This window comes from Heterocephalus glaber, unplaced genomic scaffold (genome assembly GCF_053883595.1).
Source record: "Heterocephalus glaber isolate CG9 unplaced genomic scaffold, H.glaber_assembly_v1.0 deba00001428, whole genome shotgun sequence".
Taxonomy (NCBI): Eukaryota; Metazoa; Chordata; class Mammalia; order Rodentia; family Bathyergidae; genus Heterocephalus; species Heterocephalus glaber.
Window position 1 is genome coordinate 33,564,877 of NW_028258293.1, and position 15,512 is coordinate 33,580,388.

The 15,512-nt window shown below is 43.9% G+C and overlaps 1 protein-coding gene and 1 long non-coding RNA gene across 32 annotated transcripts in view; one reads left to right on the top strand and one right to left on the bottom strand.

The window, feature by feature from the left end:
• Nucleotides 1–15,512, bottom strand: part of Tenm4 (teneurin transmembrane protein 4) — a 2,854,999-nt gene that overhangs the window by 424,193 nt on the left and 2,415,294 nt on the right. Inside the window, exon 1 of one of the 31 annotated variants that reach the window (XM_087211390.1) lies at nucleotides 1,145–10,227. The exons of the other annotated variants lie outside the window; for them this stretch is intronic. The gene's annotated coding sequence lies outside the window, so the exon portion shown is untranslated. Of the gene's footprint in view, nucleotides 1–1,144; nucleotides 10,228–15,512 lie in introns of those variants that run through there. 31 annotated transcript variants of the gene reach the window in all.
• LOC110346700 (uncharacterized) overlaps nucleotides 1–15,512 on the top strand; it is a 52,851-nt gene that overhangs the window by 9,736 nt on the left and 27,603 nt on the right. The window lies entirely within an intron of this gene.

Here is a 15,512-nt window from a genome sequence, read left to right on the forward strand (position 1 = left end):
AGCTTGGGAGCCAAGCAAGCCACCCAAGTGAGCGGGCAGGTTGGAGACCCCTCTGAGCCTCTGCTTCCAGTGTGCAAGTGGGAGTGAAGGCTGTCAAAAGGCTACTGAGAGGGCTATCAGCACACATCTGAGAGGTGCTTATCCCAGTACTTCCAAGTCAGGCACTCAGATCTCTTTAGCTCATTGTTTAAAAAGAGAGTGGCCTGTAAACAAGAACAGACTGGTTTTGAGTCCCAGCTCTGCCATTTACTATCTGCGTGCCTCTAGGCAATTCTTTACCTTTCAGTGCCTTAGTTCCCTCAGCTATAGAATGGGAGTACCCACAGGGTCATAGTAAGTGTACTACTCTGCTCAGTCACAAGCCACGATGTTCTACCATCGACAGTCCTATCTTTATGTACTTAAAGGACACACACACACACACACACGTGCGCGCACACTAGTGTCTGTTAACATAAGGACATTTGTAGAAACCCAGATAGAGTTCAGTATGATGGAGCACATGGTACTGTTCCGGCATAGAGGCAGCCTGAATTGAGAAAAGAGAGCCTTGGGCTCAATTCTGTTCTCAGTGGCTGCATATGGTGGGGCAGGCACTCACTGCTCAAGGACATAACAGCTGAGAGGCCTGATGCAGGGCTGTTTGTGGAAAACATCACGTTCTGATCCACACAAAGGTGCTGCCTGGGCTGGTGGAGATCCTGCTCTGCAGAATCAGGCTTGCTGTGGTGACAAGGCCATTCTTCTTTTCCATGGAAGCACTGGCACAGAGGACACCACAAATCCCACAGCTCTAGTATTCATGCGCACAGTCAGGCGAATGGGCCTGGTTCCCTCACTGGTCACAGAGGAAAGTTTCTAGGGGATTGTCTTTCAGTTTAGCAGACTGGACCCCACGCTGCTCTGCAGCTCTTCTCCAGGGATCCTGCCGGACTTCTCCACTCTTCAAGGCAGAGCCCATCTCCTTCAGGGAGCCTTCTAGCCACCATCTCTCCCTCCCACATCCCAGATCTCAGGATTTAAATGTCCTCTGAGCACCAACTAGTTTATTCCTGATTCAAACTACAGTAGAGAAGACCAGATCTCAAGTCCCTTCAAGCACTGACTTCTCCTAGCGGGGAAGACGCTAAAAATTCTTACCTACCCTTCTTGGTTCAAGCAATCTTCAGGCCTCTACTCAATGTTCAGGATCTTCTGGCATGGGCCAAGCCTGGCTGGGATGGTAATGAAACAGCTCAACCGTCTCATCGTCTTTTTGGTGAGAAGGCAGCTCTCCTTAGGGGTCAGCGTTGGCTGGGGGTCAGGGACAGAGCTGGACTCCATTCACAAAAGAAAGGAGGAGGAGAAGAAGGAAGAGGGAGAGGGGAGGGCAGTTTTGGAGCAGATCCAGGGAGGAAAGGCATAAAGAAAATTCATATCCCTCATATCCCAATTCTCCCAACTTCGAGGGATTCTGTCTAACTTCCTCCCCCGCCTTCTGGACTGGGGTGTGTGTGGTGGTGGGGTGGGGAGGGAGTGCTTCAGATTTCATGAAATCTGTTTTAATCACCCTCTGCAATCCACAACACTCTGTAATTACAAGTCTCTTATGCTCAAGTATAAAAAAACTCACCGAGAAAGCAACATTAAGCTTGCAAGCGGAAACATGAAAATTCATGAAACGCACAATTAAGGATCCAATGACAATGTTAACTCTCTCCTTTGCCAGCCCAGGCACTAGGGATTACAACAAAACTGGCAAATCTAAACCCCCGAGGCATCTGACTCCCACACTGGGAACCCTGACCCCTCCAGGCCTGCTGTGGCCCCAGGCTGCCCATTGAGTAGTACTTGAGCCCCAGGGGAGGGTCAAGGAGTGGCTGGGCCTGAGAGTGAAGGAGAGGGAAAGCTGTGTTTGAGACACAACTTCTGCCTGCTATCACCTGCAGAACCCAGGAAGTGCATGGCCAGACCTTGAGGTTCTTTCCCAAGAATTAAGTTAACTCTCCAGACACAGAGGCTCCAGCTCTCAAACTGCTGTACAATTCCACTCTGACCCCTTGTGCTGGGGATTTAGCTCAGTGGTTCTGGCGCCTGCCTCGCAAGTGCAAGGTCCCGAGTTCAATCCCCGGTACCAAAAAAAAAAAGCTTTGTAAGATTCCTTTCAAAAAGTTACAAAAATAAATCTTCAAGTCCACTCTGATCCCTTGTCTCAACCCTGCAGACCCCCGACCCTACACACTCCATAAACTTGCTTCCAGGTCAGTCTCTTTAAATTTACAAAGCCCTCCACCTTCCATTTCCATGACCCAGGAATAAAGCAGCGCACAAAGTTGTAGGTGAAGTATCATCTTAATTATGTCACACAGAAACAAACTTAGAAAGATGAAGGAAATTAGCCAAATGTGAGGAGGAGGAGGAGGAAGAGATTAACAGAGTTTTCTACCTTTCTGTACTGATGCTCATTTTCCACAATGATTATGACCTACAGTCAGGAAACAATGAAGTAAACTTTAAATGTCGCCTCCTTTCAAAATCCTCCTATAGTTCCGCATTTTCTCCACAACAAAATATAAATCCAGAGCTTGGTATTTATAGCCTCCTCAGGTCTGGTCCTCATCAGCCAGGCTGGTTTCACCACCGTGTGACCCGTGTAGCCACACAGGGCCTACTAAGAAGCCAATATGGTTGGTTGAATGCTCTGCTGTAGCTGTCTTGAAATTCTTAATAATTTTTTAAACAAGGGTACTGTTTTCATTTCACACTATACCCCACAATGTGTGTAAATTGGTGCTCTTTACCAGTGTCTTTCTTCAGAGAAACAACAGTCCATTTATTCAGGACAGAATAACTCAGTCACCCTTTGAACTGCCATGGCTATGTAAGGTTCTTCAAGCCGTGATGAGAATAATTAGGAAACTGTGCTGTGTATGTACAGCCACAGGGAATTAGGGCTGTTCAACCTGGGGATGTGAAGGGACAGGAGATATTCAGCAAATGATTGTTGAAATCTTGAAACTTTTCTAGGCTCTAGGAATACAGCTCAGGTGTTCAGAACGCATATGAACAGAGCTCAGGTGTTCAGAGGTTGGGCTTTTGGAAGGTGACTGGATCATAGGGTGCTGTACTCATCAATGGATTAATCCACTGAAGAGTTCAGAGCTGAATGTGCTGTTAGGAGGTGGGATCTGGTCTGAGGAGGTGGGTCCTTAGCTTGGCCTAGAAGGGTATATCTCCCTCCCAGGCTCCTTCCTTCACTCTCTGCTTCCTGGCCACCATAGCGTGAGCAGCTTTCCTTCCCCAGACTTTTCCCCCACTCCCTTCCTGTCTTGGAGACAGCTGAGTATGGACTGAATCCTCTGAAACTGTGAGCCAAAATAAACCTCTGCTCTTTTGACTTATGGATATCAGCTAATGTGTCCAGTGACAGAAAAGTAATTAAGACCAAAGCAGACCAAATCTGTCCCTGCTCTTCTGAGCTAAGTGCTGGTTGTGGGACATTAATAATGAATAAGCAGTTATCTTTTTTGGGGAGTGCTATAAGGAAAAAACATGGAAGGAAAAGAAAGATGGTGAGGGCTGGAATGGGGCGCACACTATTGGTTTAGGACCTAAAAGGATGCTAATAAGCATTTGGATGACAGAAATATAGAAAATGTCATACATACACAATACATTAAAATACTATAGGGTTTGTCATGGTAGCAACTCAGCTAGGGCATACGTTAGAAGTAAACTGCACAACTTGAGGTGGGAAAGGAGGTGGGGAAGGGATTGAATTTAGCCAGCTGTAAATGACCTCTCTTTATTTCTTTTCCCCAATTCTCAAATTAGAAGACACCACATTCTATAGACTATATCGTCATACTTTTCCTTCTATTTTCACTACCATGGATCTTTAGTCCCCATTAAGCACTGCAATAAACTCCATTTTCTCTTTTCTTCTTATGCTCCACTTTCTTCTGGCCAATCATACATGTACTCTTGGGCCTTCACCTTAAATCTTATTCTCTGCTACCTGACTCTTTCTTGAATTCCAGACTCAAATACAGTAAGTCCTTGACTTATAAATGAGTTCTGTTCTAGAAGAACGTTCATAATTGGTTTGTTTATAAGTTTGACAAAATGAGTTTCCATGGTTATTGCTTTGCTCTTCCTAGCAGTCCCCTCCACATCACCACTGTTTTTCCTCTTGCTTCTGGACATCCTGGGCTCTGAGTAAGCACTGTACTATGTACATATCACACTGTACAGTAAGCACACAGCGGCACAGCTGTGACAATGTCCAGCAGACACCTGAGCTACTTCTGCGGTCTGTTCGCATCTACAAATGTTCATAATGAGAGGTCCATTCATATATGTGAAAGTTCGTAACTCAAATGTTCATAAGATGGGGATTTACTGTACCCAAATGACTTTGTTCCTGAGGACCCTGAGCATGTGACTTTCTAACTTTCCATGCTGGCCACAGATGCTGTCCCTATCTGGACATTCTAAAGTGCCTGCCAGGACACCAAAAGCCTGTGAGGAATAAGGAAACCACGGGTGGGTGAAGAGGGCTGACTAGGGCCTTCAATGGCAAAGTAGGGTTCTGCTCTTTTTGTCATACCAGCCAGATACTTACCTGGTATAGGTAGCTAAGCTTCCTCCTTGCACTCTCCTGCCATGTTATCCCTGAGACCAGTTCTGACTCCGAGAGCCTAGGTTTTCCTACTCTGATGAGGCTCTAGCAGGTCAGAGAGCATGGCCAGAATCTGGGGAAATTTTCTCCATTCTTGGGTTAGGACAATAGCTTGGCTTTTCCAGAACCCCAAATTCATCAGCACTCCAATACTGACAGGATCTAAAGACACTTGGAAAGTTCACAAGAGACTGAAGCATAACTTTTCAGTGTATTAATTGATACCAAACTGTCTACATTAACCTGGTCAGACCTCCCTCCATACCAGTGATAGTATGCCTTTTAGAGGTTTCAATGATAAGAAACAGCTAGCTATGGCAGGAGTACCATAGGTTCACCACCACTGCTCCATAGGAAATGAAATGGGCCTGGCAAATTACATATGGCATCCCTCACTTACTCTGTGACACAGTGAGACAAGGGCTTAACATTCATTGTGTATAAGCCCGCATATGTTTTGGCCAATTCATAGATGAAGAAACTGAGACTCAAAAGTGCTAGGTAACTTGGTCAATCTCACATTGCTAGTAAGCAACAGAGCTGTGAATTCAAGACATCAGCAGCACTGGCTGCTTATTGAGCCACTGACAGATACAAATAGATGGTGTTGCCTTAGAGAAAAAGAATGGTAAGCTTTCGTCTAAGTTGAGTTGATGTTTAACATAATAACCATGATAGTGCTGTGAAATAGTACTGCAGCCATACAGATGGGAAGGATTATTCTTGAAAATGCTCTCCCCCAAATGAATCTCTATAACAGGGTTTTATGTTAAATATACTAGGTGAGAGTTACTTTTTAAAGGGCTCCACCTGTAAAGCAACTGACTGATTTTGTTTCAGAAAATGCATAATCAACGCTGATTTACTCACAACATAGTAAATCTGCTGGAGTCAGAACTATATTATCTAGGGGCCATGTAGATTCAAGCTTCAATTCTGGATCAATATCAGCCATATTGCCTTAGACACACAAGTCACCTAGCCTCAGTCTTCCTTATCTGCCAAGCAGAGATGATAACATCTGCCTTCCAGGATTTTTAAATGAGGAATAGAGGCAATCTTTATAGTGTGCTTAGCACAGATCCTGTATGTGGTCAATATAACTTTTATGTTTTTTAAAAATTGGGGAGATCCTATTTGCTATACAATTCAGTTGTTCAAATTGCCTATTTATTACCACCACCACCATCATCATCATCATCATCATCATCGTTGTCATCATCATTTTTATTCAGCTATCCAAGTTAGCTATTCAATTTGCTATGATGGTGATGTTAATAATGCAGCTATTCAATTTGCTGACCCATTTAATTCACACATTGTAATAAAACCCTAACCCTAATGTTGACTTTGGCAGTAACCGCACCCTTGGGGTCCTGACCACACTGTGCCCACAGAATCTCCCCCTTCATCAGCTCTCATTTCAGAGCCAGGTACATACCAGATGTGCCACAAGAGAAATCAGCATTCCTTTGTACTTTCGGGGCATAAATCTTTCCCGGTTGGACTAAGTAGGCAGGTTGCTATTTCCAAGGCTGATTTGGAGCCTGTCTGGTGTCACACAATCCCAGTCTCTAGGCAAGGCTGACATTTAGATGCTGTGAGCATCACTGGGGCTTGCTGAATAGCAGCCTGGACTGAAAGGGTTGTCAGAGGGCTGTGCTCTGTGCACCAAAGAAAGCTTTGGCTTAATCAAGCCTCCATTTCCCCTAAGGACTCTGGGGTAAAGCCTCAACCAAACTTCCCACTGTCTCAAGTGATGTTAAAGTCAACTGGCAAGTGTAGCTCTTTGCACATTCTCCCAGAAGAATGGCAGCTGCTTTGCTCAGCTCTCTGCAGGCAAAAGCCACTTGGGACAGCCAGTGGGGCAAGCCTAGCTTGACCTTGTCTTAGTTTTGTGATCATAAGCAAGTCAGTTAGCCTGCTTAAAGCTCAGCTTCTTCATCCATAAAATGAGAACACTGTCTCCCAAGGGTAAAGGAAGGTTAGACAGGCTAACTCAAGGTTTGTTGTGAACAGACATTAGTTTCCTTCCCCCTTTCTTTCGGTCATATCTATGCACATATGAACAAAGATATAAAATGGAGTACTACTCAGCCATAAAGAATGAAAAACTAGAGACATTTATAGCTAAATGGATGAACATTGAGGTGATACTCTTAAGTGAAATAAATAGGATGCATGTGTGTAAATACCAAAAAGTTTCTTTAGTGTGAGAAACTGAAAGTGTAAATAAGGACTAAAAGGTAACGTGAAATAGGAAGAAAAGGGGCAAAGGGGAAGGGGAAGTGGGAGGGGTAGGGGAAAGGAAAGAAGGGAATGGAATATGAGAAAATGAAAAAATGGAAACAAAGTCTTTGTAGATAGGGATGCAGGGGTTGAAGGGAGGACAGGGGAATGGGGAAAAAATAAGAACCAAGATGGATGGTGTAAAGGTGCAAATTTCCAATGATGAATGTCATTATATTGTATACCTTATATGTACCAATATAATTAATAAAAAAAGATAAGCCCTGGGGGTAAGAAAATGCTTATGAAAAGATAAAGGAAAGAGAGAAGGACACTTTGGTATGGGCACTGTGTGTCAGGCACTGTGCTAAGCCCCTTACATGTTTTATGCTTTTCTCAGAATGAGTCTGAGGGAAGCTATTATCTAATCACCTTTTAAAAGAATTGAGGTGAAATACACATAACATATAATTTACCACTCCTAGCCATTTTCAAGCATACAGTTCAATGGCATTAATTGCCTTCACATTGTCGTACTGCTATCACCAGGTATCAAGGGATTTTAGCTCCAGAACTGAAACTTGGAACCCATTAGACAATAAACCCTATTCTCCCTCCAACCCTAGGCAACCACCATTCTACCTTCTGCCTCTATGGATTTGACCACTCTAGGCACATTGTACAAGTGGAATTAGATAGCATCTGTCTTTGTGTGATGGGCTTATTTCACTTACATAATGTCCTCAAATTTCCTCCATGTTATAATATGTGTCAGCTGAGTACTATTCCATGGTAGAGACATAGCTCCTTTGTTTATTCATTCACCCATCAAAGGATACTCCAGTTGCCTCTACCTTTGGCCATTGCAGATCATGCTGCTCTGGACAAGGATGTACAGATATGTTGTTAAGACCCTGCTTTCATTTCTCTTGGGTCTATATTTAGAAGTACAATTGCTGGATCATGTGGTAATTCTGTTTTTCATTTCTGAGGAATTGCCTTACTGTTTTCCATAGCAGCTACATCATTTTACCTAATCCTTTTTTTAGAGATGATAACACTGAGGGCCAGAGAGTAAGGGGTAGGGATGGGGCCACACAGTTTAGGAAGTGGCAGTCAGGTACACTATGGGTCAATGTGCCTCAATGAGTAGCAATTCCCAAAGCCAGGACTCAACCAGGACATAAAAATCATCGAACACACTCTTCAGTCCAGATGGCTGGGCTTCCAGGTGTAGAGAAACAAATCATGAGGAAATGTGGTCCAGGAGTCTATTATTTTAAAAATAACAAAAAATAGCAAAGGAACCAACCAACCTCCAGGTGTTTCTGGTGGGTTTCAATGTATGACAATCATTATTTACTATTGTGACAATCATCATCATTGTTATCCTTCTTGTTATCAGAATCCCTGTCCATAACCAGTCCATACTAGATCAGCTTACTGACTTATTAACCACTGGAAGCAGTGGGCATGTAAGGGTTACAGAGGGAGTCTCAACCCTGTGTCTGCTCTCCAGCCACTGCTGGCTTTCAAAGGGCGACACATTCAGAATTCTAATCAACAAGGCATCAGGCAGGCGCCTGCCCAGACCTCTCTTAGATTCCTGACTAACACTCATTAAGCAGCTGAAGCCAATGTGTTCCTAAGTAAGTGTGTGTAGAGGCAGGCTGTTGGCATTTTAATCTCATTAGTGAGTTGAAGCCCTGAGAGGCAGTAGTCACAGCCGCCCTTTGCCCTATGAGGTGAGATTCTTCACACCCTGAGACTGGCTCTGTATCTCTCCCTCTGCCACTTCCCACCCATCCTTTCCAGATTTGCATCCTCCCCTGGGCCTGGAGCAAAAGTCCCTGGGAAACAAGAGCTTGATGATTTTCAAGGCAGTGGTTGCAAATAGCTGCATAACCAGCTCAGGTAACCAGGCTGCCCTGTATCCTAGAACAGACATTGAATTATCTATCTCAGCCTGACATGCTCAGTTGGCACCAGGCCATAGGCACTTCTCCCTGAATCCAACTGTCTGAGTCCTCCTCCCCCATCAATACCCTTGATAAAAGCCAGACGAAGCTTTGGAGCCTTGGGAAAGAAGCATCCACAGGCAATCTTCCCAGCACAAAGCCTTCATTGTTGGAGGAGGAAAGCATGGGAGAGGCAGAGGGAGTGCTTATCTTTTGTCAGCGATGGACAGCTGAAAGGACTTGAGTGAAAAATGACCTTATAAACGAACAGATGGGGAATATGCAAAATATGTAACTATGACCAACTATTTCTTTGCAACAGAACTAACTGGGGCCTTCTCTGCAAGTGATCATACACACAGACATTAACACATTAACACATGCACACCCTTATTATTGTGCTTAAACTAAATCAAGAAGCATTTTGTAAAACAGACTTATCCATCCATTCACACATCCATCCATCCATCGATCCATCCATCCATCCATCCATTGTGTCATTTGTTTTGTTTATTCAAACATTAACTTAGCACCTACCATGGCATGAACTGTGTGGGAAGGAACAATAATAAGCTAGACAAGAGGTTTCTAACTGGGGGCCACTTCTTTACTGTTAGGATTTGGGAACCTGTATGTTGTCTCATCAAGCATTGTCTATGAATTAAAGTCTTGCACAACATACAAAATGTGATCAAAATATATGGTTAATGTTTAAGTTAAAAAATTATTACAGTAAAAGATTCATTTAAGTTAAAAAATTGTCACAGTGAAAGATTCATTGCTACTAATTCTCCTTAAAATACTATCCCTCACTTTGAACACACTTGTCTCATCATTCTTGCCATTTTCAGACATAGCTCTGGAAGCCTTCTTTGGTGTCTTTATGAGGTGTGATAAAAATAAGATGTATGTGTCTGCCAAGTACCATCCAATGAAAAGGCAGGATTGTAAAAACATTACGGTGTGTCCTCATCCCTCTTATTCACTGGACCTGGCACTGTGTGACTTCTGGCTCTTTCCCACATTCAAAATGACCATGAAAGGTAAACATTTTGAATTGATTCAGGACTTTGAGACAGCCATGATAGTTCAACTAAAGACACTCACGAAGCAAGACTCCCAGAACTTCTTCAGAAAGTGGCAAGAACAATGGGATAAGTCTATTCAAAGTGTGGGCTGGGGGCTAGTATTTTGAGGGGAATTGATTGCAATGTGGTTTTTCTTTTTACTGTAATAAATTAAAAAAAAATTTTAAATATTCACATTTTTGATTACTTCATATAGCCTCCCTGGTAGGCAGGAGGTGTTAGGATGAGTACACATTGAGTTAAAGCTCTACTGAATCCACAGCAGCTTTCTTTCATTGCATATTTTCTCAACTAATGAAAAGACCCCCTCCCCCCCAAAGAACCAACAAATGCTAACCACTGAGAGATTTGGGACATGTGCTAGGAAAGAAAAAGTGCAGAACATAATGTACAGTTTCATGAATGGAGATGGTAACAACCACAACAACAACGAAATAACTCGCTATGTGTTGGGATTACTTGCCAATCTCCACAACAGATCTGTGAGGTGGCCACTATGACTACCCAACTTTGCACATGAGAAAACTGAGGCAGAGAGTGCTTATATATGGTGGCCAAGGTCACACACTAATAAAGGCAGAGCTGGGATTTAAACTCAGGAAGCAGAGCTCCGGAGTCAGTGTCTATATCTATCCTTGTTATGGTGGGCATGATCACGCTGGCCAAGACAACTTCATTTTCCAGATGGGAAAACTGAGGCATAGAAAGGCCATACGACATGCCCAGGCTTGCACAGTGAATTCTCCAGAGAACTGGGGCGAGAATAAACTTCTTTATCTTCTGTTCTAGTTTCACTGTTACTTCACCCCAAAATGAAAGTTAGAATAACCAGGGTTTAGGGACAAGGAAGGCAAGAGAGGCTATGAAGGTCAAGGTAACAATAAATGCTGCCTTCATGTATAATCTGGAGCACAGTTTTCTTGTCCTGGGGTTTACTTTGTCTAGAATTCCCTTGGGAGAACTTCAGGACACTTGAGAACAACGACCCAGGCTTTGTGGGAGGGATTTGGGCTTGGGGGTCCCAGGTCACAGAGCTTCATTTCCAGTACAAAGGACCATTCTGTGGAGCAGCCCAGCTCTTCCCTGGCCTACACAGACTTCATGTCTCTCAAATTAGCATCTCACAGTGGCACAGCCCGGAAACCCTAGGAATGAAGACCCTGATCCTCTGGGCAAGCAGTGCCCAATCAAAGCCCAGGGATCTGACTTTGGCCATGATGGCTGCACCAGACGGAAAGGCTGGCTCAGGAAGCCACTGTGCATTGGAGGACAGGTCACTTGGAGGCAGCTAGAGGCCATGGAAGGAGTTTAGATCCTAACACTCCCAGAGAGCCGTTCTGGGACTACTGGCTTCTGGCTGACCATGGATAAGTTCCCTACCTACTCTGGGACCAGTTTCTAAATCCATAAAATGAGGATAATACCTTCCTTCTTTATGAGCGAACATATGTGAAGCACTTGGCACATTTTTGCTCTAGAAAAATGAGATTATAAGAACAGATCAATTTTGTCCCAATCTTTCATCACAAAAGAACTACTTTTCATTTTCCATAAAGAGAATCTCAAGTAAAATTTCCAGTGTCTACAAGAGATCAAGGATGGCTGCTGAGGGGCTTTAAGTCCTGCCTTTTTTTCTTCTCCCGTAGTAAGCTTTGAGTTTCCTCTAGGGAAAACAATTTGATCATTTGCCTGCTTGTTCTCTCTCTGTCTCTCTCTCTGTCTCTCTCTCTCTCTCTCTCTCTCTCTCTCTCTCTCTCTCTCTCTCTCTCTTTAAAGAACTGGGGATTGAAACCAGGGCCTTCACCTTGAGCTATATCCCCAAATCTTTTTAAATTTTTAATTTATGACAGGATCTTGCTAAGTCCCTAAATTGCACAGGCTGGGCTAGAACTTGTGATCTTCCTACTTCAGCCTCTTAGAGTGCTGGGATTACAAGTATGCATACCATACCAGTTAGTCCCCTTTCTACTGTACCTAAGAAAATGAAAGCAATGAAAGAAGAAAGCAGAGAAGGAAAGAAAAGAGAAAGGGAGAGAGGGAGAGAACACTCTTGTCTGTGATGGCTGGGAGGAGATTTACAGTTGTTGAACACTAATATAGAACATGGTGCCTACCCTCATGGGTTTATAGTCTAGTAGAGAAGTCAGACCCCACACAGCTAATACAAAGATTAAAAGTGATTTGTGCCTGAGGGTAACATAAAGCAAGAGTTCTAATTTAGGTTAGCGGTCAGGAAGTTGGGACTTGGAAGATGAGACCAGAGAAGACAGCTGCTTGGTCTACATTAGTGATGGTGGACAGAGATGGGATTGGACTCAAGACATTTTGGGGATTACCTTGGTGACTGATAGGATATGCAGCTATCATAATAAAGGGTGCTATCAAGAAAGATACTCATGTTTCTGTGCATAAAACCAGGTGTGGGGCTGAAAGTAAGGGTGTAAAGGACAGGTTTTCACTGGCTCCAATCTGTACCCCATGTCCACTGCTCACACAACTGCCCGCTCCCCCAGGGAGAGCAGAGCAGGAAGGACTGATTCCCTTCATGCCTCGTGAAAAGCATTAAGGTCAAGAGAGCTTTATGCAGCCTTCAAAAACATCTGTAGGAAGAAGCTTTTCTGGAAAGCACAGCAACTGCTTGTAGTAAATTAATAATAGATGTACTAGAGTCCCTCAGAGATACGCGCGCAGCCAGTGTGGCTTAGTACTAATAACCGGGAATGGAAACTAGGCCTCACCTCACACAGCCCTGACTACTGAAAATGAAGACAGGTCAACCTGGCCCTCCTGATGTTCATGGGAGGAAAACAAATTTGTAGATCACCTTGTACAGGAGTTGGGGAGTCAACCTGCAGGAAATACTGGGAAGGCACTCAGATAATGGCTCTGGAGAGAAGCCAATAATGAGGCTTGGCATTTTACTTGTCTCCAGCCAGGCCCCATTCTAAGGACCAACCCATAGAGACAAATCACATCCTGGGTGATACTGTGCTAGGCACTACTTTTGCAGATAGAGGTGTTGGGGCCCAGAAAGGGTAAGACAACTTATCCAAGGAACTAGCTATGAAATAATAGCGCTAGGATTCAAATGAAGGCAGTCTGGCTCTAGTATATTTGTCCTTAAGCACTTTGCTGTTGCTGCCTAGTGTTGCCCTTTCTCAAATAGTTAAGAAAGGAGGGCAAGTAAGAAAGTATGTATATAGAGACTCTACATTAAACTGCCAAAAGGTACACTACTGTGACATTGTCATGTGTATTTTCCAGCCCCTTCTGGGAACTCTGGACTTTTCTCAGCAGGCAAATGTAACAGTCATTTCTTAATTAATTTATTACCTATGCACTTACTATGCCAGGCTCAAATTGTGCCTTATGTAATGTGAGCAAAATTTTCCTCCTCCAGGAAGTCCTGTGCTCTCTTTTTCCTTAGAGCTTCAAACCAGGCTCCAGGCCTTTCTCCAGGATGGAATTTTCCATTGAAGAACAGAGGGATTTGAATGGCAGGCTAAAAGAAATTCTGGGGCAAGTTTGGGAAATTTATTTCCTGCATCTTCCCTGAAGGCCTTCTCAGAGCCTGTAATTGCTAGTGACTCATCCTCAGCAATTTTATCTGAATGATTTTCCTTTTGTTAATGCTTAGCTCAAGCCTCTTGGCTTCTTTGACACCTTCTTTGAGGGCCTTCTGGCTCTCTAACCCCAGGTGGGGCTAGAAGATTTTCCCCTGGAGGCCTGGGCTGTTATATCTCAAACTTCCTCTATGTATTACTGTGATGAGAACATGTTCTAAATTAAGAGATCCCATGTATCTTGTTCTGTGGGACATAGTCAAAAGGTTTGGCAAGCCACTGGTGATATGTACCCTCCTATTTAAGATGGTTTCAGGCCCCGTTGAGGCCCCAGCTGAGTCTTTGTATTTTAAAATCTGGACATTTCCCTCTTTGGGAAAGCTCTGCCTGACAGATAGGCCTCCATCTTGCCTTGGAGACTTCTTGTATTTTTGGAGCCTGGCAGCCTCCTGATGCCCACAGAAGGGGCCTGATGAATACACTCACAATTCTGTAACAAAACAAAAGTACAAAGCCAGGATGGAAACATACTTTGTCAGATCTTGGCATTCTCTTTAGTTTTCCAGCCTCTATGGTCATCATACAACTTCGTCTGGACATTCATTTTACATGACTGGAAGAGCAGTTGAACATGATGGTGCTTTCTGGAGCTTGGAGGGAAGCAGATTTAGAGAGGAGTGGTAGGACAGAGGAGGAAGGGAGTTGGGGTGCTGGAGCTAGACCACTGCAGAGGTAGCTGGGCTTCCGAGTCTGCTGTCTGTGGGTGGAAAAACAATTGCTCCCTGTACAGGGCTGCTTCCCAGAGACCAAGGTGCCAGGCTGAGTCACCTCATCTGAAGGTGTGAGACCTGAGTGACTCCATTTTAAAATTTTGGCCCCATTTTAGAGTAAAGGTGGCCTGGACATAAATTCTAGTTCCGAGAAAAACCACAAGATGCACTTTGGCCACCTGCCTGTGATAATGTTCAGCAGTCCCCTAGCAACTAGCCTAGCGACAGCTAATTGGTAGCTGCCTCAATGTCCCAGATGCTCTTCTCCATGGCCTGCAACAGCTAATCAGTAGTTACCCCAATACCCCAGTATCCCAGATGTTCTTTTTGATGACTTGAGCAGCCGTTTGCAGTTCAGCGCGCAAGGCCCAGCCAATTAGGTTTAAAGTTTCAAAACTTGCTAAATGCTAGCCAATTGTGTGATTTGCGTGTGATTTGAAACCCCGCGCCTTTTCAAAACCCCGCGCCTTGCTGTAACCTCTATAAAAACCCCTGGTGTTTTAGAGTCAGGGCTCTCAATCTTGACCCGCTGCGTCAGTGACAGTTGAGAGTCCCTGCTTGAGCCTGAATAAATGACCCTCATGTGTTTGCATCGGAATCGGTTCCTTGGTGGTCTTTGGGGACCTCGCGATCTGGGCACAACAAAGGTAGCAACCAGCCCATTCTCATTAACAATGAAAATTGTGGCCCCATGTCAGTAGCAGCAGGAGGCCTAGAAGCTTCTTTCTAACTCTGTGTTTCTCCTACCTCTGCTCTTAATTTCCTCATCTTTGGGGCTCAGTCTCTTCACCTGAAAGTGGGAGATTTAGATTAAATCAGCAGCTCAAATTTTCTGCCTATGATTCACAATAAGAAATGTATTTGATGCCTCAACTCAGCATTTGCTAACACAGACACGTAACTGAAGTTTCACTTACTAATGGTAACCTCCACAACTGCTGGATTTTCTCCTCTATTCCATTAATTTTTGAATCTTTATTGAAGTATGGAATAAGTACAATAGAGGGTACCTATCACAGCTGAACAGCTTGATATATTTTCACAAATTGGAAACACTCATGTAATCTGTCCCCAAATCAAAAGACAGAACAACACTAGTAACATTGGAACTTCAAGCTCATTCCAATGTACCAAACCCTCCTCTAAGGGTAACCATTACTTGGACTTACTTCTTAACAACATAGATCTGTCCTGTCTACTTCTGTACTTTATAAAAAGTAGCCATAAAGCTTCTCTGTGCCTGG